General features: G+C 38.8%; 1 protein-coding gene across 7 annotated transcripts in view; it reads left to right on the top strand.

Moving 5' to 3' along the window:
- The first annotated feature begins 1,514 nt into the window (after window positions 1–1,514).
- apba1a (amyloid beta (A4) precursor protein-binding, family A, member 1a) overlaps window positions 1,515–16,426 on the top strand; it is a 46,674-nt gene continuing 31,762 nt past the window's right edge. For 5 of the 7 annotated variants that reach the window (XM_049470283.1, XM_049470282.1, XM_049470279.1 and 2 more), the window contains exon 1: window positions 1,577–1,617. The gene's annotated coding sequence lies outside the window, so the exon portion shown is untranslated. Of the gene's footprint in view, window positions 1,618–16,426 lie in introns of all 7 variants that reach the window. The other 2 variants (XM_049470278.1, XM_049470281.1) reach the window with 2 other exon arrangements.

The following is a 16,426-nucleotide window of genomic DNA, read 5'->3' as shown; positions in this document are numbered from 1 at the left end:
TTCTGACCCCACCATCTGCCCATTTCCCAGTCCCATTTCCACACCCTGGGTTTGCAGATAATGTACACAACAAACAAAAAAACAGTGTCCTGGAGCCCCAGCATCCTAAAAAAGGCTTCATGACCTGAGAACAAGTAAAATGTGAGTAAATATTGTCAGTGTATTTGATAGATGGAGACAGCTTAGACCCAGAAAGACTACAAGACGAGTGCTGAGCTGTAACATTTTCTGCTATACAGGTAAGCAATGAGATATGTTATTTGTTAAACTCAGTATTATGTTATTGGGATCTGTAAAACAAATAACTCCAACTTTAGAGTGTGTATTTTTGTCAAGCTAGCTAACAGTTGACAGATTTATAAATGTGCAAACAACAAAACATTTATTACAAACATATACATAAGCTGACCAGCTTACAGAATATGATACATTGTCACTTTCCAATCGCAAAAAAGGGTTCTTAAACTTGTTTTGGTGGATTCAATAGACAACCTGGCAAACCAGATGAGTAGCCCTGCCATGATAATGACATAATCAACTTTAGCCATTCATGTAATGCTTTGTTATGCTATTCTATGACAGTGGCATTTAAATTGTCATAAAATGACAATAATATAGGGTGCTGAGTGGTTCAGCAATGTAAAGTGCTGCCACTATGGTCAGAAGATTGCTGGTTCGTATTCCTGTCATGCAGCTTGCAATCAGCTACTGGAGCCCCGAAAGAGAACAATTGGTCTCTCTCTGGGTGGGTAGATGGCACTCTTCTTCCCCACATTACTACAAAGGGTGATGGTGATCAGCACAAGGCGTCTGTGAGCTGATGTATTGGAACCGAGTTAATGCGCTCTCCTGCAAACGCACTGTAATGTTACTCAGCAATGCTGCATCAGCAGCAGATTGAAAAGGGGTGGTGGCTGACTTTACATGTATCAGAAGGCATGTGCTAGTCTTCACTCTCCTTGTTTTATACAGCTGAGTAGCAGTAGAAATTTAAAAAAAATTCTGGAATGATATATTGTCCACAAATATTTGTCTGGAGAGGGCATGGGGAGGGTAACCAAATCCAGTCTCTACCTATTTTAGTCTATTGTTCTAAAATTGTAATGCAGTGTTGTATACACTTGCTGTATTTTAGTACATTTTGTCCTTTTAAATAATTATTTCCTTTAAAGTGGGCGTGGCGGAATAAGGTGGCAACAAATATGAACCCCTCGGACTGCTCTGTCCACCCCCTTTTTTTTCATTTTCTTCCTTTTTTTCCGTTACAGTTGATGTAAATATTGTATGACAACTTACTTTTCTGTTTGTGCATATTTACAATACTGAAAAAAATTAAAAACATATATATAAAAGCATAAAATAAAATGAATAAAAATATTACAATACAAAAGTAAAACATGAACAAAAAAAGCCTGTCCGATGTGATGCCACAGACGATGCCACCAGCCAATCCGAGCACGCGACTCATCCCGGTCGCCGTACTACCAGCCAATCGTAGCTTAAGGAGGCGGGGCATGGTTCGTAACGGGTGGGGAAAAAAATAACGCACTCGTCTCGCGCAGAGTGTGAAAGGCAGGGACGGAAGATGGAGGAAAACCGTTAGACTGCCCGAAACAGGTGAGAGCCGTTAAGCTGCCGGTGCAACGGTTTTATAACTACCTGCGCGTGAAGCTTAAATATCAAATTTCTAAAATTAACGGTCTTTTCTCAGCAGCGTTTGGCAGCGCTGCGGTGAGGACGCTCCCTTCAGCGGCGAGACCAACTGGAAAAAGCATTTAAAGGAGGCTTTCTAGTTGGGTTTGGGTGATTTTTCACTTTATTGAGGTATATTTTATATTTAGTGACTGTTAAAGCGTATATATTTGACGTGAGCTTGAAACGAGCACTGCCACGGATGCCGACAAAAAAAAAAAAAACGTCTCGGTGGGAGGAGAAGCCCCGTAAAAACCTAAGGTTAGCTAGCCTCCTGCTACGCCCACTTCACGGGGTTTTTTTTCAGTCAGGGACTGTAATAACGTGATAACGTGAATGTTGGCTAACGTTAATTGTTGGACTAATGCGGAACGAACCTGGGCCCAAATGTGTGGAAAGCTTAGCTAAGTTTCTGACACGATTTTAGAATTTAACAGTAAGGAGGGTAGGCTTACTGTAAATCCATCTTATATTGAGGAAACTGTGTTATAGATAAAGACAAACTTGGCTTGAGCTTGTGTGTAGTATGGTTATACTAAAATAGAATAGAATTTAATTTGTTTATTGCCCACATGTGGAAATTTATCCTTGGTCACTCATGGCATAAAGACAATTATAGCATATAATACTAATTAGCTAACACAAATAATATACAGCTTCAGTTTCTGAATCATTATTTTCTTGATTTTGCTATTTATAGGTACATATTTAAGTAAAATGAACATTGTTGTTTTATCCTATAAACTACGTACAACATTTCTCTCAAATTCTAAATAAAAATATTGTCATTTACTGCATTTATTTGCAGAAAATGAGAAATGGCTGAAATAACAAAAATGATGTAGAGCTTTCAAACCTGAAATAATGCAAAGAAATCAAAAGTTTTAATGCAAAAAATAATGTTTCAGAAATCAGTATTTGGTGGATTAACCCTCTTTTTTAATCACAGTTTTCATGCAGCTTGGCATGTTCTCCTCCACCAGTCTTACACACTGATTTTGGATAACTTTATGCCACTCCTTCTGCCATTCCATAGGTTTCAATTTACCAAGTAGGTTTACATTTTCCAGAGCTGTATTTGAAGTAGCTTGGTAGCTAGTTAACTAGCTTTTGGCATTCCTAGCTTATACCATCTGTAGCTAGAGATACAAAATATATATTTATCAAGAGAGAAAAAGGGGGCTAGTTAGCTTAAATATTTCCTGTCACACCCAGCTTTACATTTCGTAACTCTCTCCATCCAGTGTTGGCACCATTTACGCCCCCTATGTGCAATATAGCTCTAGCCCGGGTCCTCTCCTCTCTTGCATCGCCCATCGCTCCGTAGGAAGTCTCTTTAGTGAATGGCGTCCTCACTACCAGCGCCTGCTCCGTTGTGCAGGTGGGCAAAACAGTCTACCGCAGCAGCAGCACCATAGACGATGCTCTGGAAAGCCTTGTAGCTAACTAATACACTGCAGATGCTGGGCAAGAGATCACTTCAGCTAAAGTGCTTTTATAACGCACTGTCTACTGGAGCTTAACTGTTCCTGCTATTATTTTCTGTCAAACACTGCAGGTAGAACAACAAAATCCCTTTGCCTTCACGAATGGTAAGCTGGCTTGTTAGCTGGCTGCGTCTTCATTGACTGGGTTGGTGACTGAGGTGATTTGTGATCCTATAGCTAACGTGGTTAATCTAATCAGTTTACCTTGATCGTTGTTATGTGTTGGTGGATCCTGCAGTCTGCAGTTCTGGTACCGTTGTGTCGCAGTGGGTAATTATTCAGGATTTTCAGGTACAAGCTATGTTTTGCAGGTTGGTTTGGCAGTGTTTTGCTTTTGCTTGAAAAACCCAATTAGCATCAAAATCCATATTGAATACAGATAAACTGTATCAACGTAAGTAACGCAATATGTATTTCATTTTCTTGTATTTGCTTTGGGTTGGAAAACTGCTGTCAGTGCCCTTTAAAGTAGTTTTGCAATAGGCAAGATTATAAATGACTATAAATTGGACATAATAGGAAATGGGAGAGATGTGGATCTCCCCTGTAAGTGTGTGGCTTATCTGCAGTGTCCTAATAATTCAAATGTATTGGTAAAGAAATTTTCACAACATATGTTGTCATTAAGCAAAGGAGCGTAACAGAAAACAAAAGCTTTCCTTTTTTTATCCGGATAAAGAAACCCTAAGAGTAACCAGGGGAAACCCATTTTCTGTTTTCAGAGAATTTCTAATAGCAATCATCTATAATGCAATCTGATTTTTTATTTGTACATACACTATTAGGCACAGTTGTGTATAGCACATCATTATGATTGGAGATTCTACATTGAAGGGAATTTAAATATAATCCAAGGCTAGGCTTAACCCTAGACTCTAAGACACTTTATCAGGACTACCCTTCTAATCAGGTGTATCCATTACTGACACAAGTTGTTGTTTTCTACAAACATATGTACGCTATAATGGACAAAAGTATTGGGGCATATTTTAAATGAAAAGAGTTTTAAAAATGGTTTATCCTGCTTTTTTGGATCATCTGCCTCCACTTTTCTGGGAAGACTTTCTCTAAGATTTGGGAGGTTTGCTGCTTATGAAGAATTTATTTGTCAGGGTATTGGATGATCAGCACCCCACTGCATCTCCATCTTTCCAACTAATCCCTAAAGTTTTGGGTGGAGAACCATCATTCCAGTTCCCCTTGCTCTACATTCAAATGCAGTCAGGCTATTCTGTTGGCAGTACCTATCTTCATTGCACAGCAGTAGGTGCAGATTTTGAAGCAGCTGAATTTAACCTATTTAATCAAATGAGTGTCCACAATCAGTTGGACAGATTATTTGATGTAGGAAACTTGAAGTGTTACGTCAAGAAACGGTTTGGAAATCCCAACATTGTGAGGTGTTACCTTGTGTGGGAGGTTGAACAGTGGCTAATGTGCTCATGGCAAGGCAATATGAATGATCAGTTTGAGCTAAGCCTGATAGTGGTTGCCATGTGGATGGCAGATTCCATTCTGATGTTGTGCAGGCATTTAACTGCTTATTCCTTGATCCACAGTGCCATGTGTGTACCAGGAATATGTCATTGAAGGCTTTACTAGTACAGTGCACGGTAATGGTGGTGACAGGCAGCATTTGGCTAGAATTGTCTGTGCAATCAGAAATCCCATCCACATCCATGTGTCATGACACATAATTCTAAACATATGTTCAATGACATTTCAGTTTATTGTCTAAGTTGTTAATTTTCACATCAGTATAGAAGAGGTATTTGTTATGTTCAATGAACAGTGACAGTAATGTTTTGCCTCTCTATAGGGCAAAACACAGCTCAATAAATCAATGTAGGGAATGACTAAATAGGACTAAATAAGTGTAAATATTGTTCATCCAAACAGAATCCAGAGTGCTGAATGCTGCATATGTCTAGACAAAATGAGCACTAGGTAAAAAGATCCTGATCGATTGACAGGTCTATAAGCACTACTGGAAATGGAGAACGTGTTTGATTTTATCAGTGCATAGTTCTGTGATGCGGGAAAAGTGGACATCAATTCTGTATTGAATATAGAGTTGATCTGCACTTTCTCAAGCAGAAAAATCGATCTCCTTACGTGATCGTCTGTCGAACATGAATGCAGCTTGTTTTTTCCCTCATTCTTTGAGATGGGGTGGGGCATTAAATTGCAATGTTTTCATGGATGCCTTTCATGTTGCCAGTGAGGACATTTTCTGCATTCATTTTAAGCTCTGACATAGACTACACTCCATGATAAGTAGAGCCCTTGGTGAAATCAGGACTGAAATCTATCTTCCCCCTCTGTTTGTTTTTCTCCCCTCGTCTACATTGATTTCTTGTCTGTGTTCTTGTGGCATGGCAGCCCACAATTAGATGTCTCAAAGCTGGCTGACATGGACTGTCTCAAAAGCTCGACATTTGCAGAGCTTGCCTGCTTCAGGCTCGATCCCCCTGGCAAACACTCATAGCCATTTGTCATGGCATCTGGAGGGGCAGGATCAAAAGGTGAGCCTCAGCAGAATTTCCCTCGAGAACGATTTTTGGTGAGAATGTTCTCCTACCACTCCTGTCTATGTTTTTAAATGAGCTCTTGTCGTGAGTCAACCTGCATGTTCAACAAAGACCCTGTTCCCTGTGGAGATGCTTTCTAGGCAGAGGCATACGGCAGCTGGCATGTGAAATGTCTTTCCAAGCTTCGCTCTTTAACCTGCAGCCATGTGGTCTGGCTGAGATAACCACTGTAGAAGGCAGAGGAGCTTGAGCTTCACAGCTCATCTCACATTAAAGTTTGACATTTTTTAAAGTCATGTGGGTGGATGAGTTGGTGGTTGTGTGTGCACTTGCCTTCTGTTCTTTGTTCAGGACAGCTATACTATTTCTTTCATTTGGATTAAACTTGAGTCTAGCTGAAAATCGGGCTAAGTAGGTGAATGTTAACAACAGGGTTTATATTTACCTCATTTATCTGACTGTGTTTATGCAATAACATGTCAAAAGTCATGGGATGTAAAATCAATGTATATATGGATTGTTCTTACAAGAATTTGCTTGGGAATGCTCACACCTGTATAAGTGAGGTAATCTTTTGAGTGAGGTTAAACACTAGCCAGCATGCTCATGGCAATGAGTTTAATTCCAAAGTTGTGCCAGCCTTTAACATTCCTCGATCCACACTGTCACCTGTGAACGTGTCATAGTGTACCAGAACTCAGACAAACGCAGACTTGTAAAATAATATTTAATAGATAAAGGGGCAGCACAGAGAGTAGTCAAACAAAGCAGGGTCAATGCCGATAAACTGGGGCATACAGGGCAACACATACCAGAGTAGAGAACACAGTCCAGGGTAAAGCACAAGCAGGGTAGTAACACAGAGAAGAGAAGAATTTGAGTCAAATACAGAGTCCAAGGATCAGAGCACAGGCAAGGCAGTAACACAGGGCAGGCAAACATTTTCGGGGAACACAGAATAAATGGTAATACACGGAGAAACAAACAAGAAATCAAGAAAACGAGCTGTAAAGTACCAAACCAAACAATACTTAGCAATAGGGTGATTATTTTTTCGATTAGTCGATTAGTCAACAATTACCTCTGCAATGTCTTTCATCTCTAAAAACGATAAAAACAGCTGAACATAAGGTTTAAAAGGCATTTATATGTCTAGTTGTTGTTAAATCATGGAAAATACTGATATTTAGTGAATAAATATGTAATCTGTTTCAGAGACACAGACTATGTTGAGTGTAAAAACAGTGTGAGTGAGCCATTTACTCATCTCCTATTGCACTTTTGTCCCCAGCACTTTGTGTAATGCAAGATTGATAAAAAACGATTAGTTGACAATAAAATTTGTAGTCGACAAATTTCAACAATCGTCATTAACGATTATATCGACTAGTCGTTGCAGCCTTACTCAGCAATGAGGCAAAGTTCTGAGCTGGCATTTATACCCGGCCAAACAGGTGTTAGTACTCAGGAGAATGACTTCCTGAAGGCGTCACAAATGCACCAGGGTCTCTGAGTGGTGTGTTCTGGGTAGTGTAGTCCTGTGTTAGGAAATTGCAGATAGAGCGTATGGGGAAGGCGAGCGCGTTCTCAGCGCCAGGCGTGACAGAACTGAAAAACACTTCATAGAAGGCATTACCATCCACAGTGGACAGCTGAGTCAGTAGTACTACTCACAACTTTTGTGATATTAAATATACCTTTAAATATACAGTATTTACTATGGTATTTACCAGAGTGAAATTGATAATATTTTTTTCATTACATAAAATTAAGAGGCATAGTACAGAGGTCTCAACCAAAATATGATCACATGCACCTTCTTTGATGAATGCTGTGATATGAAAGCTCCAGGCCATATTAATTTTTAAGCACATGGTGGCAAATTGTGTCTGGTCTAGTGCCCCCGATATGAAACCAGGGAGAAGAAACAGCTGCAGTTCAATAATATCAGAGGTCTGTGTTGCCTTGGGCTGCTTTTGCTCATTTATTATTTGTCTTGGGTGGCCTTGGAAGTCAGCAGATTTTTGACGCTAGAAAGGATTTGTAATTCTCGCTTGTGTTTGTGTTTTTTTAGTCTGTCAGTGTCAAAGTAACGATCAAGGCATTACCTAATATGAACCGAACAGTTTTAGATACTCATTAGACTGCTTTTTCTTCCGGTCATATCAGCAAATGGAAACCCTTATGATTTATTATGTGAATTATGAGTAGCATGTGGCAGATAAGCCACAGAAGATTTGAGGACTTTGGAGGAACGTTAAGCATGTTGTGTGTGAGTGTGTATCTGCTTCTTTAAACTGAATTTCTGTCTTGGTCTGTTTGGAGCCGTGCCACAGTGTTTAGTGCTTTAAAGCTCTGTTTGCTCGACTTCCCTGTCCATCAGGTTTCTGCTTCGTGCAGGCAGGCCCCTGTGCAAACACAGCCTTGCTTACTCACACTTCTAATTGAATGAATTCTACAACAGAGGTATTGCTGTCCTCAAATGAATGAGTCTTATGGCGAACACAGCCTTTCTTTATTTGTTTATGTTGCAGTACTCACTGTTGAACTGAGAAATCAGAGCAGTATACATTGGAGGCAGTGGACTGTTTTTTAGCATGATTTTAATTGTCATTATGAAAATAGGTTAGCTGATAGGATAACACAAAAGCCAGCAAAAGAGGAGCAGCCAGAAAACAGAGGGAAAGAGAAAACCGCTGGAGGCTGCCATTTGATGCTCAGTTTTTGTTTTGATTTCTCTGCTAATATCTGTAAAAACTGGAGAAGGGGAGCATTTTTGAAAAAAGGACATACAAACCATTTTTCAAAGTGAATTTTGAAGACAGTGGAGATAAGTAAATCTTAAAGAACATTCAGTAGTAGTCCTGCAAGATATAATGCAAATTAGTATCACAATTAACATTTTATCTTAATAGTAAATAAACGTTAACTTTAATAGGCCATGTAGACAAAAAAAATTTTCATTACAAGTTGTTTGAGTTTCTCAGTTGGCTCTCAGATTTCATGTCACAGACCTACAGAACTACGGAAGACTTTTTTAAGATACTTACAGTTTCGTGCTATATCAAAGTATATTTATTTATTAATTTATTTTGCTACTGGGAATTTTTATCGGTTTGTTCCACACAATTACACAATATATGAAGGAATCAGTGTGCATCAAGTAGTCACATAAGGGAATTTATATTTCTTTTATAATTTGGTATTAGAAAGCTGTTGAAGTTTTTTCGTAGTACTGAGCGGTATGAACAAAAATGTATCACATAATATTTAAAATGTACTTTGAAAACAGAAAAATATTTTATTGGTTATAAACATGTTTAAGATGCACTTTTACTTCAGAAACCTTTAGTTTCTCATCATTATTGTTTCATATTAAAAAATGTTTGGCACTCCAAGAAAAATAGGGAGAGAGAGTTGTTAGTAAAGTTTAGTTGTGTGCAGTAAGACTGTGGCTTAGTGTCTAGCTTCTGCTTGTTAAGAGTTTAGTAGCTATGATTTAATAAACTCTGTAATTACATTGATTCAAAATAAAATCAGCATCTCAGTGTCATTAGAAATGTGTATTTGCTAGCAAAGTATGTCTATCAACACAGTGCTAAATTTTGTTCTGTACAAGATGTCTCTAAATTAGACAGCACAAATTTTTTCTGTGCTTTTTTTTGTTGTAAAATTGTATTATGATATGTAAGAGACACAGAGCATAGGACAAATTTTGCACAGTAAATGCTTAATAACAGAGGGGAAAAGATTACATCAATAAGATCAGTTTTGATTAATGTTTGATTAATTGCCCAGCCCTGTTTAGTAGTATGTGTGTTAGAAGTTGTTTTTTCTATGCAGTCTATACACTGCAGACTTGAGCTTGAAGAAAATAATATTTCAAAGTCATAATTCATTGTTTTGACAGTAATCCATGGAATAGTCTCTGCTTAAGAGCTGACAGAATGTTAATACAGAGTTTGCAAGATGCACAGAACTTAATTAACCATGTTTAATAGCCGTTTCTAATTGACTTTATTAATATCACAGCTATCTCTCAGTTTATGACTGAAATGTTTTGTTCTCACTTGATGGGTTTGAATTGCTGTGTTTCTCGGCTTTTTTATGTTTTAAAATTGCACAGTGACTTAAGCAAACATGGACAATGTGGCCCCTTTCCTTTCTGTTCTATATAAATTAAACAAAAAGTGTCAGCCATGTTGAAGGATTTACAATGGGAGTCAGCACATTAGAGACCAGAGGCAGAGGCAGACTCGTCTGCTCATTTGCTCCGCTTCATTTGGGTGTCTTAGCTTACCTACGTTGAATTAGATTGACATTTTTGTCAGTTTATAGTTCCAGATACAGCTCAGCTCAGCTCAGCTCTTTCCCTTAATAAGAACATTTTTTTAAACAAAATTTATTTCATGGTATTTGGATGTCAGACATCCAAGACAAAACAAAACGGGTCCAGACAAATAAATCTGGTAAGTACAACACTAATATTAAGTCATTAGATCACATTGGCCAATTGATCTAACATCAGACTTGAAAAATACTCCAGCACGACACCACACAGTCAGTAACAGTAAGATTAATGTTTTTTTACACCTAAAAGTCCGGACCAAAGTCAGAAACAAGGTTCATGTTACATTGCATACATTTGATCTGGATCTTGGTTCACTGTACCTTTCCTTACCTTATCTGATATTTTGTTTTGAGCGAAACACGGTATGTGTGAAAGCAACCTAAATAACTAGATGCTTGACAGCTTTACTAAAACTTTGATACTCTATACCCTACAGAGATTATCTTCCATGCAAGGTGTTGTTCATTTTATTGCTAAGTTTACTGTTTTGAAACGTGAATGGCAGAGCTACAATCATACTACAACCAGGCAGCAGAGGCACTTGACATGTGGTGGCTTCACATTGCAGAAACATCATTGGGTTTTCTACAGAGATTGGTTCAGCATTGCTAAATTGTCGATGTTTTTATAACCAGGATAATTCCGATTATCGATGGTTAGATAATGGGCAGCTGTGTGTGGTTTGTACTCAGGAGCAGCTTTCAACAGTGCAGTATGTTGTAGCAGCCCATGCTTACCTAATTTGTCATCAGTTGAGCATTGTTCATTAAATATGGATGACTCGCTTGCTCTGGGGTTTAAAAGAAAAGGTTATGTTTACACTGATTTTTCTGTCCTCCACATTTTGCATGCTGCTAATGGCTCCCTAATATGCTGCAAATATCTAACATTCAGAGCCAGCTCATCAGCATCGGTGAAAGAGGAAATCAACCAGCCAGTGTCAATGACAGCATTAGCAGTGTAGCAATCACACAAACTGCGCCAGCTGCACCACAATACAAACCTGTGGGGAAGACAGGTGTCCTCCATCAGCTAACTCGCTCACTTTTGCTCTCTCTCTCTTTCTCTCTCTCTTTCTCTCTCTCTCTCTCTCTCTCTCTCTCTCTCTCTCTCTCTCTGTATCCACAATGGCTTATTAGAGCTGTGTGCATGGAAATGCATGCTTTGTGGAATGGAAAGGACTGTGCTGATGTTGGTGAAATCTTCCAGTTTTAGGCCTTTTGAATCTGACAGGCTAATTGGGATGTAGTGTGTATTCATGACTCCTCGAAGACTCTCAGATTAACAATGCTGCCTTGTATGAATTACGCAAAGGATAAAGTTTCTCTTTGTGTCACTGGCTCATGCCTACTCCCACACTCGTTCTCTGTAGTTTTGGTAAAGAGTGTGAAACTGGAGTTGTTGTGTTTGTGTGTGTACACGTGTTGCACTATGTATACGTTTGGGTGGATAGGTCTTTTTGTGTTTGTGTGTATGTGTGTTTATGTGTATGAGAGAGAGAGAGACAGAAAGAGAGAGAGAGTGTGTGTGTGTCTGGGTGTGTAGGCCCTGCTGTGATAATTCCTGAGCTCTCGAAGGTCGCTCCACATGAGAGCAGCTCTGTCTGGAAGCCAGAGACCGCACTCAGTGGCGTTCTCTGGGAGGAGAGTCGAGCTAGCCTCTGGCATAGATTAGCCCTGCATAATATGTGGGGGATTATTGCTATGGGGGAGTGTGTGTGTGAGCATGGATGGGGGGTTTTGAAGATGAAGTGCTATTTGCTCCAAGACAAACTATCTCCAAAACCAATCAAGCTCTCATGAACTGTAACCCTGTGTTCATGTTAGCAGGTGTCAGAGCGACAAGTTTCAGTTTGATCATTACCTATGCAAGTATGTTATTTAAAGCCGTGGTTTAGCAACAAGTGGCAAGCTTTTGGTTCCTACATGAAATGCACAGAATATTTGGCCTAAAATGTTGAAACCCACAGATACTGTTGCTGTCTGTGGTGCATTGGTCACTTGATAGGTAGCTTGCTAGGTTAGCCATCATGATAACTAACCACCCTAATACACTACCACACACAACAATGCCCAAAAGTGACAAACCTGGGATAATGTGAGCAACTGATTTCCTACCAGTGTTAGAATTGTCTTGGTTAATGATGGTATAGGTTGTGCATCAGACAGTCACATTTCGTGATTTTAACTGGTTGTCTTTTGAAATTTTGTGCCAAATTCCTTCTCCCTGACTCACTGTGTTTGTGTATCATGCAGCAGAATTAGTCTAACAGATTATTCACATTTATTTGATTTCTATTTTAAATAATGGATTATTTACATTTACAGCTGATGCAAGAGTCACAAGTTCAATCTGCCTAAGAATGTTAACCATCCAAAAAAGAGAATTCAGAGGAGAAACATTACATGGACAATGGACTGTTTTTGCGTTTTGTGCATTTTTTTGTGCTATTAGATCATTTTGATCCAATAGATCTAGCAGGAAGGCTCCAGAGACAAATGCATTTGGATCCTTGCAGATCCTGCCATATAGGTATGACAGGGCGGAGCCTTTCCCCCGGCAACCGGCGAGACCAAACTGGAGGCAGTGGGGCGGAAGGAGGGCAAAAATTTATGTCAGTGTCTGCTAGCAGTAAAGAACACGTATGAGGAAGGTCTTATAAGGATGGGTGGAAGCTGATGATTGCCTGAGGTAAGAGTGACGTGCTTTCGAGTTTTCCGCTAGAACCTACGCAGAGCTTAAACATCTGTGGCTTTCTACAGTCATTGGATGATAAAAAATGTGAGCAGTAATCATTCCTTCTTTTGAACCAGTTCTTACTGTGTAAAACATCATGTTCCATATCATGTTTCCCATCATGAAAACATATTATTCCAGTACAGCATTCGTTGCAAACAAACAACAGTGTGCCGCAAGCATCAGGCCACCCACAATCTGATTTAAATCATGTTACTGGATCTATGATTCAATAATCTCACGCTAGATTTGAATGAAAAAGAGGGATGACTGTATCCAGCTGTTACATAATCAACTAATGAGAAGACTAAAGCCGGGAGGCAGGATGAGTGTGGTGCGTGACATGAACGTGCTGGAGTTTGCTGTTGATTGTTGATTGTTGCTGGTTGTAAAGCCTGCTGTTTTAACAATGCTGCTGTGTTTGATATTGTGCTTATTTAAACTTGTTTAATGAAGATCTAGTGTTAGATAAGATATTTCCAATGTTACTGCATTACTGTATATAAGCTGTTGCATCAGTTTAGTTTGGACCAGTATTAAAACTTCTCTGAAAATTTTGTAGGTCAGTTGATGCAGTCAAAGCTGTTTCGCCTGCCTTAGAGAGATCCAAACTGCTTTTTGAGTTTGCAGAGTTCTAGAAGAGAGATATGGCTTGTTGTGTTCAGTATTTTTAGAATCAAGTTGCAGTTGCATGTAGCCTTGAAGTATTGAAATAGGATAATTTCTGAACGTTGCCCTTTTGAGTCACCATTATTTAAAAAACTGTTTTTTTTATTTATGTATGTAGAATCTTTAATAATGTTATTTCAATTCCAATTTTGACTATTTCCAGCTATCAAGACATTGATATTATTGAAAAGGTGTCATTGCATTATGAAAGTTGCTCAGCCTGAATTCTGTGTACAGACGTCTGATTTTAAGGTGCTTAGATAGCTAAGTTTGAGGTGTTTCCTCCTTTCATCCTGATTCCTTTGTGAGACTGCTTGCATGCTGATCATCTGACTTAAATCCTGACATTATTTCAGTGTTGTGCTTAGGCTGCATCCTAGACGGGCTGCGTTTCTTAGCTGCTGTGTCATAGGAGGCTGTTCAGTACTGAAGGATCATTTGAATAAGGCCAACATTAGTAGCGATTTGAAGGAAGCAACTGATGTATCCTTTATAATTAACTGTGCACATCTACAGCAAGGGGAAATAGAAAAACATTGCCATATTTGTTTTTATTTTATGGCTTTATGGTGACAGTATGTGTGAACATTATGAGATTACAAAGTTTGCATCAAAAAGTGTGATTAGTTATTACAATCTCGTGTATTTTGATAGCTGTGGTAGTTTTGCTTCCTTTCAGTTAAACAGAAAACAAGATTTGTATCGACTTGGTACCAAATTAATTGATGTTGTCAAGCTGGTGGACAACCTTGCTGTCCAGTAAGACATGGATAAGGCTGTTGTTTTGTGTCATTGTGCTTTTTAATGGAGATTGAATAGCTTGAAAACACATAAAGATATCAGATTTTTAATTTAAAGATTTAGATTATTTGTGAATAAAAAAAAATCAACATTCTGTGTGAGTTTATGACGCATAATTAAAGTGTCTGTATGTGTGTGTGTGTGTGTGTGTGTGTCTCATGTTTTAGCTGGCTTAAAGGTCACCCCCCCTCACCTGCAGCACCAGTGGGAGCAATTATAAACAGATCCAGTCACCCACCAGCTCTCTCTCTCTCTCACTCTCTCACTGTTATTGCTTAGCTGCTAATGCCTGCAGATGTATATTCTTTTCTATTCTATCTATTCATTTAATTCTCCATGACTTTTATGTGAATTTCCTGTATAGCATTAAGCCATCTGTGCACATAATGATAAACATATATCATTTCTGGCATTTATGTAAATAGGCTATAGGATGTCATCATTTACTTGCACAACAGTTTGGGCTTAGCTATTATATTAAATTGCACTCAGCCTTTGTTTTTAATAGGACTAAAGGGCTTTTGGGTCCACGTGTAAGAATTTTGTGATTTTGTATTACTCTATGCTTAGTCATATTTGTTTATTTTTTGTAGTCATCCAGTGAATGACTGCTTTGGAGAATGACCAGACAGGCGGTCTGTAATCAGGTTGATCTGCTCTTCAGTTCAGCTGCTCTGTTCAAAAACAAAAACAAGACGTTGCAGTAAGCATGCAGAAGTGTCTCAGTATGTTAGGAGAGCATCAGTTGGCTGTCAGATCTTGTTACTGTAGATGGAGACAGGGCTATGAAATGGAAACCATGGCCTTTCCAGAATTTTCTTAGATGCTGTTTACATTTGACTCGCCATTAGACTAGTAGTCCAGTATATGACAGGCCCTGTGTTTGAAAGATGATGCCGTCACCCCTGTGGTGACTAAGGACACTGAGCTGTCCAGTCGTGAACATAAATACATAGTGAAAACACATTTACAAAATTCATTCATCACTCATGCACATATGTGTCTTCTCACATACAAATACACACACACACACACACACAAGTAGCCACACGCACTCTCAGCCCAGGGTGGCAGTGCTCTTAGCTGGTGAATGAAAAAAAGCCTGGAGCTGGCTTTCACATGGCACCAATGTAAATGGCGCTGTCAGCCAAGGACAGGAGCCTGGGAACCTCTGGCCCAGATACTGACAGTAGCCTGGGAGAACTGCACTCTGAGTGTGTGTGTGTGTGTGTGTGTGTGTTGTGTGAGTGCGTCCATGAGTGTGCACACGTCATGCTGAACAGTTTCTTTCTAAATCATGTACAAGGCAGAGCCCCGACAGTGGGGGCAACTGTAATTGTACATCTTTTGAAGAAAAATGGAACACTGGAAATGGTGCTTTTTATTATTTAATGCTATAATGAATAGAAAATTATAATCTGATTGTAAGACAATTAAATGATAAAACTGCTCATTTATTAAAGGAAAAAAAATCAGGCCGATTTCTTCAGTTCAGATTGATAGCATTGTTCTCTCACTGGTCAAACCACTCTTGAATTATTTCACACACACACACACACACACACACACACATATATATATATATATATATATATATATATATATATATATATATATATATATATATATATATATATATAAACCAGTTACCTCAGTGCTGAGGCTGTAACATCAAAGCACAATATAAAAAGGCTGCTTTGCCCTCCCTTGCCAACCATTATAAGTTCTGTGTAGTTCTATGGCACAGCTGTAGCTTTCTAGCTTTAGTAATTGCTCTGACAGTAGGGCACGGGCATTGGCTTTAAGTGTAGTTAAAACTGCAGATATGTTAGCCAGACTGCTGCAGACTGTGGAGAACTTTAAAAAACACTTTAGATTTCACTTCATGGCTGCAAAGTGCATCATTAATTAGTAAATATGCACTATGGGGAGAGATGTGCTTCAGGGTTTATGTCCATGTCTGCCTTGTCTGTTTTAAAGAAAGCCTGTGATTTCCATCTGGATTGTACGGTACACACTTAAGGCTATGTTCACATTAATAGGCAGAAGTGACACAGATCTGATTCTCTCAGTACTGGTTATACATGTTTTTGGCTTGATTATTCACATTCATAAATGTAAATAAATGTAAACTTATCTATATGTAATGTGAAGAAATA

This window comes from Astyanax mexicanus, chromosome 22 (assembly GCF_023375975.1).
Source record: "Astyanax mexicanus isolate ESR-SI-001 chromosome 22, AstMex3_surface, whole genome shotgun sequence".
Taxonomy (NCBI): Eukaryota; Metazoa; Chordata; class Actinopteri; order Characiformes; family Acestrorhamphidae; genus Astyanax; species Astyanax mexicanus.
The sequence above is the reverse complement of the archived record's forward strand: the minus strand, read 5'-3'. Positions and strand labels throughout refer to the sequence as shown.